Genomic DNA, 16,050 nt, shown 5'->3' with positions numbered 1-16,050 from the left:
GGGATCTAACTGCGTCAAAAATCCAAATCAATAACGCTTTTAGAAATTTAAATGAGATTAAACCAGACAGTTACAAAGAGTTTCAATTTTCTGATATATATCAACTAAGCAAATCTTCAAATTTCTTTATGGCTCCGTTAAGAAGAATGTATTAGATTTAGTCCGGATTTTGATAAGAGAAGTAACATATATTATTTCACTAATCTAAATTAAACTATATCAATCTAGAAGTTAATAAATCCAAGTAAGATCAATGAAAAACAACTCCTAAGTTAATCAAGGAATTGGAGATTGGAAGAGCCATGGACTTTAAATTTGTTTTTGTTTGATAAATTGAGTTGTACTAAATTAATAAGCACCTAGGTATTTATCGGAAACAAACCCTAATAGAAAACATAATCTAACTTAGATCTCTAACTGCATATTTAGTCATTGAGACTCCTTTTTTGACCGAAGTAAACAAAACACAGACAAACAACAGGAAGGTTCAATCGAATCATAAAACCAAGACGATTATATAAATACACGATGTTAATAAAAAGGTAAAGATTGAGGGACGTACATGAACCAATGACAACGAAAATGAAGAAACCAAGGAGGATAGGGCCAACAGGATAGTCCTTTCCCTTCTTACTAGTGGTTTCTGGAACCGTTCCTCTCTTTGTTATGTTCTTCTCAAACCTCTCCACTTTCCTACCTGCCAATCGCCTTGATGTTGTCTGTAAATATTTAATCCAACAATTAGTACATAACACACACAGCACGAACAATTCAATAGTATTTCCAAGATTTCACCAAAATCGCATTAATTTTTCTATAACCAATCCAAACTAAATCAACAATCTCACCCTATAATGCAACACAATATGTTTATGTTAAACATTAACCAAAATCGATATCTATTACTTCAATTCTGAATAGAATTGATATCTATTACTTCAACTCTAAAATAAATTAAATATCTATTGCTTCAATTCTAAAATTTCACGAAAATCGCATAAATTTTTCTATGATCAATCAAACAACTAGATCAACAATCTCACCATACAATGTAACACAATCTGTTAATGTTGAACAGAACAAATTCTAAAATTTCACTGAAGCCGAAACAAAATTCTACAATCAATCTAACAACAAAATCAACAATCCCGCCGTACAATGTAACACAATCTGTTAATGTTTATCAGAACAAATTAACATCAATTACTTAAATTCTAAAATCTCACCGTACAATGTAACCCAATCTGTTAATGTTAAACATTAAAAATTAAGCAAAATCAACATCAATTATTTCAATTCTTTTTATACAATTCAACTATTAGCTAAAATCATCATCTATTAACCTACAAATATCATTAAAATCACTTTAATCCATCTAAACAAACATATCTGTGACGAAAATTATGAGAAACGGATCAGATCTATGATTTTTCATGTGTAATTCATATCATTAACATGCAATTCTATAGAGAAAAAAAATCAAAAACAATTAAAAAAACGAAGGAAACAAAAAAAAAGTTAGATCAAGATCAAACGAAAACAAAATAAGATTCAAAGCAATTAAGAAGATGATAACTAATTTATTTACCATGATTAAGAGGAAGATCTGGAAGGAGCGAGAAAGCTTAACGAGAAATTAAAGAATAAAAACGACGTCGTCTTCTCTTTTCCCTCTCCGGCCAGTCACGCGAAATTAGTTTCGTTCTCTGTTCTCCTCTTTGAATGTAAAGAAAAAAAATCCAAACCGTTTTTATATTACAGCTCCACGAAACCAAAAAAAGAATTTGATAGAGTGCCGTGTAGTGTCGTCACAGACGTTCATATGATTGGCTAAAACACGTATTAAAGCAACGTGTCTGTCGCTTATTGGATAGTCTTATTGACATGTACACTGACGCTATATTTGTATTTGTTTATACATAGTGCGGGTTGTTATGGTAATGACACCTGTCATTATGAAGGGCGCACACGATAAAACGTGCATGTAAATGTTGTGAATCCAATCCGAAATAGAAATAAATTGAATTTTTTTGTTTTATTATTTTGTGAATATTGTGTATATTTATTTTAGTTATTTTCTATCTATGGATTAATTTTGGTCGGGTTTCTCTTTCCCGTTCATGGTGGATAAAGACAATGTTGATTTCACCTAAATCAATAGTGCTAAATTATCAAAAATAGTGCTGAATTAAAACATTTAATTTTTTTGATTATCAAAATTAGTGCTAAATTAAAACATTTTATTATGGATTTTATTACGGTAAATACTCAAACACATCCACTTTTTAATGGAGATAATTTCGGATAATAGATTGGTACTCATGCATGCATATTAATAATTACATGTAGGAAATGTGCGTCGAATTTGAATCTAATTAGATTGGACTAAATTGCCAATAAAACCTATTTCGAGTTGCTGAAATTTTCTACGTGTAGTTCTGAGGTTTCGGCTTCGGCTTGGAATCGCAACATAGCCATTTTAAATTGATTTAATATAATGTATTTCTAACACGAACAACTAGCTTGAACTATATTATATTTTTAAACAAATAAATGGATTAAAATAATAATATTTATATTTATAAAAATGTAATTTTTTAAAATTATATCAAACTAACTGATTTAGTTAATTTTTTCAATGTAATTTAGTTATTTTATTTGATTTGCATTGAAAATTAGTTAAATAAAAAATTAAATTTTACAATATCAAATTAAAATTTATTGTATTCCGCTGCTTGAACTTCTTTTCGAGTTTCTAGCAGTCCATTTTTTTATCTATCATTTTTTGTAATAGTGCTAATATAATTACCATTTAATAAAAAAAAAATTATTAATTCGGTTTAATTCCCTTCCCCCTAATTGTATGTACAACTTATGTAGCTAGTATTTTTTTGGCATTTAGATAACAAATTAGGTTTCTATGATGTGAAAGCAAACAACAAAATGGATAATTAAAAGATAAGAAGAAAAACAAAATGAAACACAATACAATGAGGTCGTTGACAGGTGCCTTGTTCCATTAGCCATTTGGCTATTCACGCGGTCCACGCGGATAGAGAAGCAGCATGCAATGTTTAACTCTCTAAAATGGAATTATATTTCTTTTTATCATTTTAAAAAATAGATTTTAGAGTTTGTGGAGGATTAAATATCTTTAATAGAAATTATCTAATGTATATACGATTTAAATTAATTGATTTTTTAATTAGAAGGAAAAGCATTTGTAAAAAATAAATTAAATTTATGGTTTAACAGAATGATATCTAATGCATATATCATTTGATTTACAATTCATTAATGAATGAAGTTCTATTTTTATGTGCTGTTAAAGTCGAAATATATAAACCTCATTTATCTGTACTCGTTTTAATCAAAAAAAAATCCTTGTATGAAAATATTACTTTGCCATAATAAAATAATACTATATATTTATGGTAACAAAAAAGTTCTGATTGTTAAATAAATTTAGATAAACAAAAATCAAATATTATTTTAAAGAAAAATTTAACTCAAATGTTATAAGCGCTAAGAAATACTCTGCTAAATAGTGAGCTATATGAGACAAATACTGTTTCAAAACTCTAATATACATAACATCGGCGTAATGTCGTAATCTAACAGCAAAAAACCATCATATAATTTCTTATTAAATTGATATACTAATATGTATTAAAATGATAGTCAACAGATATTTATAATTTTTTTTTTAAAAATATACATTTTTGTAATATATATTTTTGTGAAAAAACACCTTTGTATATTATAATCCAAGATAACTCAAAGGTGTTTTTTATAAAGACTTAAATAGCAATTCCCCCTAAACGTGTAAGCAATGGGAAATTAACATATAAATTAATTTTGTTGGTAAATTGGTAAATGAATTTGGTGATTATGGCCAATTAGTCCATTTTGGCAAATTAACTTACAAATTAAGAGGACAAATTGCCAATTGAGGGAACTATTAACTTACAAATTGAAGAGGCAAATTGTCCATAATCATCAAGTTTATGTATAAATTTGCCAACAAAATTAATTTATATGTTAATTGCCATTATTTATAAGTTGAAGGGTCATATTGCCACTTAAGTCTTTTTATAAAGGTGTCTTTATCAACAGGAAACATTGTTGATAATTAGTTCCGACGTATATCTAGCAATTGCTGCTTGATTCAATAATGGGCTTTTTAATTCAATTAAAAGCCTATAGAAATTAGAAGACTGGCTAGGGGGACAACAACCCAACATCGTCCAAAACCTTGAATGCCCAAGAATGTTACTTGACAAGTATCATACTATACTTTTATGTCTGGATAAATTTTAAGGTTAATAAAATTCATCATATATAATTAATAGCTATTTAATTATTGTCTGACATATAATGTAATTGAGTTAAAAAAAAAATTATTCACGTTTATCAGGCAATTAATACTTTTTTTGAAAATCAAGATAATCATTTTATATTAATTCATGAAACAAAAAAGATGCAGAGGTAAGATTCATGATAATCCCGACGATGTGATAAAAAAAGTTATGCTATCATTATAAACGTTTTAATCACAAATTTGTCTTATAAACTTTCAAAAGGTAAGCTAAATGATTGTTTTAATCACAAATTTGCCTTATAAACTTTGAAAAGGTAAGCTAAATGATTGTGATAGAGCTAATAAATCTTAATTATTCGAGAAAATTTAAAACTTGCAAACATATATTGCAAAAATTGTTAAACCAATAAAAATATGCAATAAAAAAAAGACACACACACCTAAATAATTGGATTCATCAACATTTGCAAAAATTAATCGTACAAAACAATAAAAATATTAAGGCTTAATTACTTAAAAACCACCCACCTTGAATTTTTTTTCGTTTATACCATAACCTAGGAAAAAATTCATTTATACCCTGACGTATGTGTTTATGTTTCACCTTTACCCCGAGACACTAAATTAACCTCTTTTCATTTAAAAAAAAGTTTAAAATAGTCCTTCATTTAGAGAAAAATTCATTTCTAATTAAACTTTAATTAGCTTAGGTTAAAAATGAAGAACTATTTTAAACTTTTTTTAATGAAAAAAGGTTAATTTAGTGTCTCGGGGTAGAGGTAAAACATAAATGCATACGTCAGGGTATAAATGAATTTTTTTCTAGGTCATGGTATAAACGAAAAAAAAATTCAAAATGAGTGGTTTTTAAGTAATTAAGCCAAATATTAATTGAATTCAGAAAACTCAGCACTAGCCACACATGATAAAACATCACAAACTTGTAAACAAAACACATCAAAATACAATGAACCTGCATGAAAAATAATTATTATTCAGGAAAACGACCTAACACTGGAGATTACCGTTTCTCACCCAAGCAATATAATCAACAAGAAATATTGTCTCAAAACATATGCACTTGTAGAGTACTAGGACATGTGCATTTTATGAGGCTAATCTTACTAGTGGTCCATTAGAGGACTTATAGAGTACTAGGACAATTTGAGCATCTTTATGTGATGTTTTATTCAGTATCTTAAAAATTAAACCGATAACCGAACTGGTGAAGCCACTAGTTTTTGGTTTAACTGATTTAGTGAATTTCTTTAAAAATAAAAATTATATAGATCTAACAATGAATTGTTCCATCTCTAATTCTCTTTATCTTGTTTAAGTGTCGGTTCAACCGGTTTAAATACCGATTGAATATTGTTCTTTCAGTTTGATTTTGTACGATCCAATTGAACCGGATTTACGATATTTTTGCATGGTTTATGATTCGACCCGTCGATGAAGTCCAATTGTTAAATCATTGATTGGTCATTTTACTCCCCATAAGAGGAGTTTAACAATAATCATGGGATAATGAACGAAAGAGCTAACAATTTTTGTTTATTTATATAATATCATTTTTAAAATTATATAAAATAATATGTGATTTGATTGCGAGTCGTATATATTAGAATAGAGAGAAAGAGAAAGCTTTATTGAAATGAACGAGAATTCAATTACAACTCAAAGCTGTGAAACTAACTATTTATACTAAGCTAGAAATCAGTTATAAAAGCTGAGTAGTAATGTGCCAAATCAGCACATTCTGTTGATGAAGAAAACACACATTCTGTATGAGTTGATGAGCTGTCATCTGTGACTTAGCAGAGAAGCAATCGAATATACCATTCTGATAGCCCCCCTCAAGCTGTAAACCATTAGGCAGTTTGACTGATGAACTAGACACAGGTTCATATGTCTCATAATAGCTTGTGGAGCATATTATGTGATCAGTGGCTCCAGAATCTAAAATTCATAGTGTTTCATCTCTTATGGTGCTGCAAATATAAGAAGTACAAACTGTAATACCTGGATTGACAGTATTATCAAACTGTGCAGTCAAAGCATTGACATTAGGTCCAGGATTATGAGTTTGAGGAGTCTCTGGCTGAATCAAAGCCATAATCTTCATGTACTGATCCTGAGTAAAAGACATAGTCATCATGGCATTTTGATTATGCATCATAATCTCATCTGAAGAAGAAGCAGCCATGTCATACTGATCAGTGTTGTAGTTTTGAAACTCTTGAGATCCCTGATAAGAATCTGCATTGTATTGTCCTTCTGCCATATTTGCATAACCAATAACTTGTTTCCTTGAGACTTGAAACCTGGATTAAAACCTGGATGTCCTGGAGGATATCCATGCTTCTTGAAACACTTGTCAACTGAATGTCCAGAATTGCCACAGAAAACACATTCTGGCTTGTTATTGGTAATGGTGAACCTGTTTGGATAATACCTTCTTTAATTGTTGAAGGTAGGTGGTCCTCTGAAGTTGTTAAAACTTTGAGGTCTAGCATTGCTGTAAAAGACAGCAGATTCAGCTGCTGGTGTAGTCATCACAGACACTCCAGATTGTCTTTCCTATTGAATTACTAATCCAAAAACCTTATTTATGCTAGGCAGTGGTTCCATCATTAATATCTGTGACTTGATGTTTGAGAAAGTATCATTAAGACCTCTCACAAAACGTAATGTATAGTCATTATCATAGTAATTCTTCATTGTCAAGTATCCTCCACAATTGCATTTTGGAGCACATGAACATATAGGTAAAGGTCTCAGATTCACTAATTCATCCCACAAAATCTTTAAATGAGTGAAAAATTCAGTAACAGAGAGTGAACCTTGCTTGAGTGAAAATAATTCCTGTTGTAAATCAAAAATCCTTACATAGTCTCCTTGAGAAAATTTGTCCTTGAGATCATTCCAAATCTCTAAAGTTGAATCAAAGGAAATCACACTTTGTGAAATAGTTGGAGTAAGAGACTTGAGTAACCATGAGAGCACCATCATGTTACATCTCTCCCAAGCTGGGAAGAGAGGATCAGTGACAGCAGGAGTAAGAATAGATCCATCAACAAACTTCATTTTGTTCTTAGAAAGCAGAGCCATTCTCATTGCTCTTGACCACGCATAGTAATTTTGTCCACTTAGAGGTGGAGAAACTAGAACTAGTGCTGGATTTTCATTAGAATGTAAGAAATAAGGACTAGAATGAGTATCTTCAGGTCTTAATTGATTCATTTTGTCAAGAAAAGAATCTGTAACTACTGTTTGGAAGCTGAGAAAACAGTGAGAAAAGAAAATAACCGTTTTTCGAAGGAAAAAACAGATCAAGATAATAAGACCATGAGAATGATCGCAAAGATGCAGAGATTAAAAATCTGTAATTTGTTTCTACAGATTCATAGAAAAGAAGAAGAAAATCAGAGAAGAAAAGTGTTTGTTTCTTGAGAAAATATAGAGCTATGCTCTGATACCATATTAGAATAGAGAGAAAGAGAAAGCTTTATTGAAATGAACGAGAATTCAGTTACAACTCAAAGCTATGAAACTAACTATTTATACTAAGCTAGAAAGCAGTTATAAAAGCTGAGTAGTAATGTGCCAAATCAGCACATTCTGTTGATGAAGAAAACACACATTCTGTATGAGTTGATGAGCTGTCATCTGTGACTTAGCAGAGAAGCAATCGAATATACCACATATTCTGATAGTATATTTAGAGTATAAGAGCATCTTCAAAGAACCGTCATGTTTGGTTCAAAACCAACAGTTCACGGTTTTAACTCATCAAATTTTTGAAAACTGCCTCTTAAATTGATTAGGGTTTAGCTAAAACAAAAAGATTTACTAATATCTTTTTATGCCTTTAATTATCAAAAATAGTTCCACATCAATACCAGTTTTTATTTTTTTTAAACCGTGAACCAGCGATTTTAACTGGTTTATAAAACGTGGCCACCTCTAAATGTCCAACTATTATGAGTTCATACGGACCCAAGTGTCTAGTTTTATTGTACTACCTTACTGTGTTTCCGGTTGCTTAAATTTTGACATCAACTCACTAAGTAGTTCTCCATGAATTTGGTGCACAAGTTCTGGTGGTGGGTTAGTTTATGAATGGCTCATCTTCTCTTTGCTCAAAACAATCAATTCAAATAATTGTTTTGAGTTTTAATGTAATGGGGACATTAAACTTAGTCACAATCGTGTAATAGTTTGCTTGTCAAACCAAGAATCAATAGTCAACTCGTACAGGTGTTCCCATTATATTTGAGTGCTTTCAATTATATAACAGCTTTCTTTTTATTCAAAAAATCATTCTTTTAATTATTGGGATGCATATTTATTTACTTTTTGATTAATTTTTTTACAATATCAAGTTGAATCCGAAAAAATTATTACTGTTTCGATCGTATGTCTATCTTAACCGGACTGGCAAAAATATGCAATTCGATCATCGATCCGTTAAAGGAGTGGTTGGTAACCGTACGTCCGTACGGACAGCTAGGGTGGAAAAAATTAAATCGAACTGAAAAACATTAAGTTTAGTTTATTTATTGTAAATTAAAAAAAAATAGTTTAAATTGGTTTTTAATTTTAAAAGTTAAAATTCTGGAAAAATCAAATCAAATCTATAATTTTTGTATAAATATTATTGACATCTTAAGAATGCCATTATTTGATATGTATTCGATTGATTAAAATTTATAATGTATTACAATTTAGTTTAGATTTGATTATTTGAATTTAATATCTATTAATTTTTTAATGTTTTATCATTAAAATTTTAGAAAGAAATAATATTTTTGTATTTTGGTTAAACAAAATCGAACCAAATTCTACTTCCGAATCGAACTGACCTATGTACACTCCCTTGGACAATTTCTCTTCTTTAAGGGTGTGAAAAAACTGAAGAGAACCAAACCAAAATTTTAATAATGGTTCATTTTTGTTGTCATTACAGTTTGGTTTGGTTTGCATTATTATAAAAGTTTGATATTCAGTTTACAATTAGGTTTTCAATTTGGTTTTAGCATGTAGCTAAAAATATCAAATAGCAATATTTTAAAAAAAAATATAAGGCCTAATGTCTTAAAAAACCCCGACCTTTTAGCCCCTTTTCAATCATACCCTGACGTTGCAAATTTGTCAATTTTACCCTATTTTGCATTTTTGTGTTTCAATTGTACCCTGACAAATTAAATTAACGTCTTTTGCGTTTGGAAATTTGTTTAAAACATTCTACATGTCTCGCATATATTAATTGTATATTTTTAAAATTTATTTAAATTTAGTTAAATTAATTAAGAATTTAAATTAGTGTTAATTTGATTATGGTTTTTAGTTAGTTTTTAAAAATAAAGGACTTATTTGTACTTTTTTGAATAAAAAAGAATTTAATTTCATGTTTAGACTTAATTAATTGAATGATTTCATCATTTAAGTAAAAAAATTAATAAAAATTAAAATATTGGGGTACAATTGAAAACGGAAAATTCAAAAGTGGGTAAAATTGACAAATTTTCAACGTCGGGGTAGAATTGAAAAAAAGTTTAAAGGTGAGGGGTTTTTGAGTGATTAGGCCAAAATATAATCATATTTATTTATATTTTTAGTATTTATGCCTTAATTTTATCTAACAAATAAGTTAAAAAAATTATAATAGATAAATAAAATAATATATATAAAAAAAATTGATGAATATATATATAAAAAATATTAGACAATTATTTTTTAATATTTAAATTAATTTTAAAACCCAAAAAATATATAAAAATTATTTTTGGTTTTTAATTGAATCGTAGCAAACTGAAATTTTTCAGCTCGGTTCAATGCTGTCTGAACCTAAAATTTGTTTTGGTTCTATTTAAAATTTTACCCAACTTTGGTTGGTCGGTTTTAGCCGATTCTAAACTAGACCGAACCAAACCTACCGATGGATAGACCTACTCTTCCCTACTTGCTTTTGGTAACTTTTTCTTTATTTATTTCTTCCAATGTAGCCTAGGTTTCAAAGATTCAATAGCTTTTGTAACCGACGGTTTCCAGATTTTTCAGAATCTTATTTCTGCATTTGTTAGAAATGCCTGATGTTTGGTGCTCTACAACTACAAGGTTTTAGATATTGTTAAAGCAATATTTTAGTTTTTTTTCATCAAATAAGAAGTTAATACGGTACAAACAGAAAATCTGGTCTGCAAATAAAACTTATAAATCTTGTGTCGTGACAAAAGTTTCACGTGTAAAGATTACACTTTTTTGTTAGATTTAGGCTTAATTCCTTAAAAAAACCTCCACCTTGTATTTTTTTTTCGTTTATACCCTGATCTTGTAAAAACACCATTTGTACCCAATTTTGAGTTTTTATGTTTCATCTCTACCCAAAAGCATTAAATTATACTCTTTTCATTTGAAAAAGAGTTTAAAACAATCCTTCATTTTTAACTTATATACTAATTAGATATTAATGTTATTAATAGTATAAAAATACCATCTTCAAAAAAAAAAAATTAATTTTTTTTAATAATATTTCCGACTTTTTTTAAATTTTTTTAATTGTATTTAAAAATATTTCCGACAAAAAATTAAAAATAATAATTTTTTTTTTATTTTATAAAATTAAAAAAATTAATTAATTTTTTGGATGTATTTGATTATTTTTTTAGTTTAAGGATTTATTTGTATTTTTTAAAATAAAAAAAAATACGTTTTAAACTCTTTTCCAAATGAAAAGAGTACAATTTAATGCTTTTGGATAGGGATGAAATATAAAAACCTAAAACTGGGTACAAATGGTGTTTTTAAAAGGTCAGGGTATAAACGAAAAAAAAAAGTATAAGGTGAGGGTTTTTTGAGGAATTAAGCCTTTGATTTAAGTGGAATTCTATCAACTTGTACACGGTGATTAATTAACACATATTTTAATTTTTATTAATTATAAATTTATTTTTTTATCGATCTATCCTATTTTAGCATAATATTTGCTAGGGGCAACGTTATAAATATTCACCAACTGTATATGTTTTCTCAATTTAATCATGTTTTTTAAAATTTCTCATATAAATACACCAACTTTCATTTTTTTTTTCTTCAAATTCATAAACCGTGCTGACGTGACATTCGGTCTAAATCATTTTTAAACAATGACTTAGCGCTTATACCATTTAATTGTTTTGGAAAAAATAAAACCCACGACCTAACAGTTTGCTGCTTAGCGCTTATACCATTTAATTGGCCGCATTTTTTCTTTGAATTTTAACATCCAACATTTGCATTTTCATACTGTGTCATGTGTTATATGTTGCTCTTCAATAATTTTTTTCAATATTCAAACTCATTGTCATATTTACAATACAACAAACAATTCTTTATTAAAAGAGAGTTGGATTTTTAAGACGCAAATATATTGATAAACTGTTTTTCTGAATTAAATGAAAGCGCGGGTAAGATCAACCCCGAACATATAGGATGGAGGCAATTGTTCCCCCAAATTTTTTCACATTTTTATAAAATACTACAAGTTCTCTGTTTTTTTTAAACTACAGTTATTGAATTTCTATTTTATTTTTTTGCAATCAGCTCCAATTTTATTTTTTTGACAATCAAGCCCTTTATGTTAAAAAATTTAGTTCCGCCTCTGGTCGTGGGTTCAAATTATACTTGTATATATAATAGCTGTTTATATTATGGAGTCGGAGCTTTGCCTCACACACAAAGTTTATCACGATCGAGTAAAAATTAATTTGAATATAATTTTTTTTAAAGAAAATATCATCTCATAATTGGACACATTTAAAACACCTTGTACATATAAAGCTGGCTCTTTGTAGTTGTTACTGAGTACTTTTACTGTGGTGAGTCCATGATATTGCTAGATTGAAAGATTTAGAAGACATGGCCATTTTACCAACAGCAAGAAACAAATAGCCTGTACGAGCCCATTAGGCAGGTTAGGTACACTCATCCACTTACAAGATTATCATCTATTCTCAGCCCTTGGATAGGTTTTGAATAATTCCTTTTTGATTGGCTATGATCATATTTTGTAAAATTCCTTTTTCTCTTTTGCATTATAACTGAACCAACAATGATTGTGACTACAGCATCCTCTCCCAAAAAAAAAAAAGGGCACCGCCAATCAATATTTTAATCAGCAGTGGTCTCGTTTTTCTTTAATTCAGTTTTTATTTATATATTTAATATATGATCGTTGTTTTTACTATTTTATATTTTTAATGGTTGTTCTTATCTCTCATTTTATGGAGTTTATATTTTTCTACGTAGAAATTTTATATTGCCCTTTATGGAATTTTTATTCTCTTTGGGGATCTTCTATTGCGGTGCAGATTTGAATCGTTTATAATGGAATTTTTATTTTTAGGTTTTCAATTGAATTCATTTAAAGATATAATCCAGTTGAACAATTCAGATTGAAACTGTCATAGCTGTAGACTGTATTTTGATAAGGTGCACTTTGAATCTAATGTCCAATTGACGAAATCAAGATCAGTTGCGTCCAGAAGACATTGTGATGCTTTATCAACAATTTGCAATTTTCGTTTTCATATTGCTATCATCGGAAATTTTTATCTTATTAATTTGCGCAAGAGGGTTGCAGCTTTTGTTATTTATTTGTCTTTTAATGTATTCGCAAGAAGCTATATGTTTGAATTATAATACTTTTTCTAGTGCTGTAATAAAATCCTATATTCTTCTAAAAAACAATGATTGCGACTAGTGTCTTTTTTTATCGTCCGGAAAAAAAAGCGTTTGTGAAAAAATTAACCTATAACTTCAACAAAATACTACTGAATGCTTATATAAGTTATAGTAGATAATTGTAGTTAGTATTTTAAAAATTGAATAATTCTAATCACTAGTTAACTGTCCAATGATTTAATCTGTTTTACCGAATTAATTACTGATTAATAAATACCAATTAAATAAATTTCTGATTTTGTATTATACACACACACACGCACACGCACACACATATATATATATATAATGGCATAATCAGAAAATTTAAATGGGGGATAGACTTTTAAAAAGATATTTTTTTTCTATATTTTTCCATATCAACTTGGACGATATTCAAAATTGAAACAATTTTTTAAAGATATTTGTATTTCCGACAAAGAAGGCACATAGCTCCGCCACTCAATATATATATTAAGATTTATTAGAAAAATAATTAGAAAAATAAATAAACTCCAATTAAACTTATAAAATTGGATTGACTTCAGTATCATGCCCGGACCGGCCGATCCGGTCCGATTCATAAAACAGTGGATTGTGACAACTTAAGAGGACCCATTACATTGTATAACATTTTGAAAGGAACCAAAAAAAAGGCATTTTTGGTTGATTGATTCTTTACAATCTTCCATTCCATTGGAGAAGAAAAGAGGAACTTACAAATTGCTAGCAAGTGCTTTTCCTGCTGTGTGGCCTATAGTCCCTCATCTAACAAGTCAATTGTCAACTGTGTGACACATGTTAAAGATTTTAAAAATAAACTAAAAAAAACATTTTATTTTACTTTTTTATCTATATTTTTTTCAAAAATGACACGTACTATCTTTTTAAATTATAGTGGATTGCTTGTTGTATCATCTCATCTGGTTTAAATTGAAATTCTGATGTGGAATTAGAAAAGTGAATTAGGTGGTACTAGAGAAAATGACTTAAAAGGCAAATTGATAATTTTGGGATAATATTCAAACACAAATGTTAGGCAGAATATTCTTTTGGATATATAAAATATATAGTCTTGTTTTTCAATTTTATTACAAACCCTGGATTATGTTTTTCTTTGAGATGTCTCTGTAATTCAACTGTCCAATCCTTGTCTGGAGGGTTTAATTCAATGTTACAAAGCTGGCTTTAAATTAAAAAAAAAATGGATCATAACATGTGATGAAATTCTTTATAATTGAAAATTTAAAGTATACAATAAAATGAGAAATGCATAAATAACAGTACTCATAAATTTGTTGTTTTAAAGTTCTTGTCGAGTGTGACTATGAATGTATATCAAATTCAAACTGAAAGAAAATAATAATACAATTGCATTTTATATAATCAATCACGTTTATCAGAAGAAAACATGATTAGGAAGACTCTATAACATAAAAATAAACCTACTTTTTTTAAAATATAAAATTCGATGTAGTATCTGTTTGAATGATTTGATGGCAAATATTTTGGAGGAAAATTGCCAGGGTTTAAAAAGAATCACAAAGCCTCAAAGATCGAAGAGTTTAGTATGAAATTTTTGCTCCAACCAATAATACAATAACATAATTTAAAAAATAATAATTTTAACTTGGGTTTTAGCACAAGCGCTAAGTAAGCTAGGATCTTGAGTAATTGAACGAAATAATAATAATAACAATAATAATAATAATAATACATAAAAACAAACAAAGTCTTATGTAGCGATCACTGTTATTGTTTTTTCTCTTCTATAGAAAGAAGGGACGATATGTTGTGTTGTGTACCTATTCTTTTGGTGTTATGAGACGTGCAATATTTTTAAAAAACATCAATTTTGATAAAAAAAAATTAATATTTCAAACCAAACCGAACTATTTAGCTCAATTTTTTTTATCAATTCAAATCGCTTTGTTTTTCAATTTGATTCGATTTGTTTCCAAGTTAAATGGATCTGTTTTTATTTTTAGAATCAAATCTAATTGAAAAATTATCTTTTTATAATTCTGAATAGAATTGAATTAAATCTTTTAATTAATTTTCGGGTTGGGTTTTCGCACAACCTATACACGGCATTACTCTCTCAAGTTATAATAATTGGTATCGGTGGTTCGGTCAATGGACGATAGTTGGAGTCGGGGGCTCTCCTTGATTCCCTCACTTGGGATTCTTGGGGAAGAGGATCAAGTTGGCCAAATACCCTAATTCCATCAAGACATTGATCCGTGCACTATGGAACATTTGCATGACCAAAATTAACTCTTGTTTTATATCTTTTCATATACTAAATTAAAATAGTTCATAGTTTATTGTTATGTAAGGTGATGTCCTATGATTGGAGTTGCAATTGCGGTGTGAGTCATCAATACAGCTTGAATTATGGCTGAATACATAGTTTGACCCCTGAATTTGTACCCTTTCACCCATCTAACCCCTGAACTTAACGTCTCACCTATCGAACCTCTGAACTTGTTAAATAAGCCGATTTGACCCCTGAACTTGATAAATACGTAAACATTAAACCCCTCCGTACATAATTTCTTTTAGAATGTTTTAAGTGACAGGTGGACACAGAAGGGTTCAATATTTACGTATTTATCAAGTTCAGGGGTCAAATCGGATTATTTAACAAGTTCAGAGGTTCGATAGGTGAGACGTTAAATTTAGGGGTTAGATGGGTTAAAGGGTACAAGTTCAGGGGTCAAACTATGTATTAAGCCCTTGAATTATCAACTAACGGTGATTAGATGGTGCATGCGGCTTTTAGTCATAATAATCACATATTTTTTCTTTCATTGTTTGATATAATTAATTTAACTCGTGTCTTTTCTTTTAGTGTGAAATAAAGGACCGAAACCGGAAAATCAAACCAAATTATTAGATTTAGTTTGATTCAATTTGATATTATAAAAAAGTCGAAATGTTTGATTTAAATTAGTTTTGGTCTTAACGAAATTTCAGTTAGTTTTTGATGTAAAATAAACAAAATAACTAAATAGAACTAAAAA

At 28.8% G+C, this 16,050-nt stretch overlaps 1 protein-coding gene across 2 annotated transcripts in view; it reads right to left on the bottom strand.

Moving 5' to 3' along the window:
- LOC126655137 (calmodulin-binding transcription activator 4) overlaps positions 1–16,050 on the bottom strand; it is an 81,712-nt gene that overhangs the window by 19,833 nt on the left and 45,829 nt on the right. The window lies entirely within an intron of this gene.

Source organism: Mercurialis annua, linkage group LG7, assembly GCF_937616625.2.
Source record: "Mercurialis annua linkage group LG7, ddMerAnnu1.2, whole genome shotgun sequence".
NCBI lineage: Eukaryota > Viridiplantae > Streptophyta > Magnoliopsida > Malpighiales > Euphorbiaceae > Mercurialis > Mercurialis annua.
Note: the sequence above shows the minus strand (reverse complement) of the source record. Positions and strands in the feature narration are given on the sequence as shown.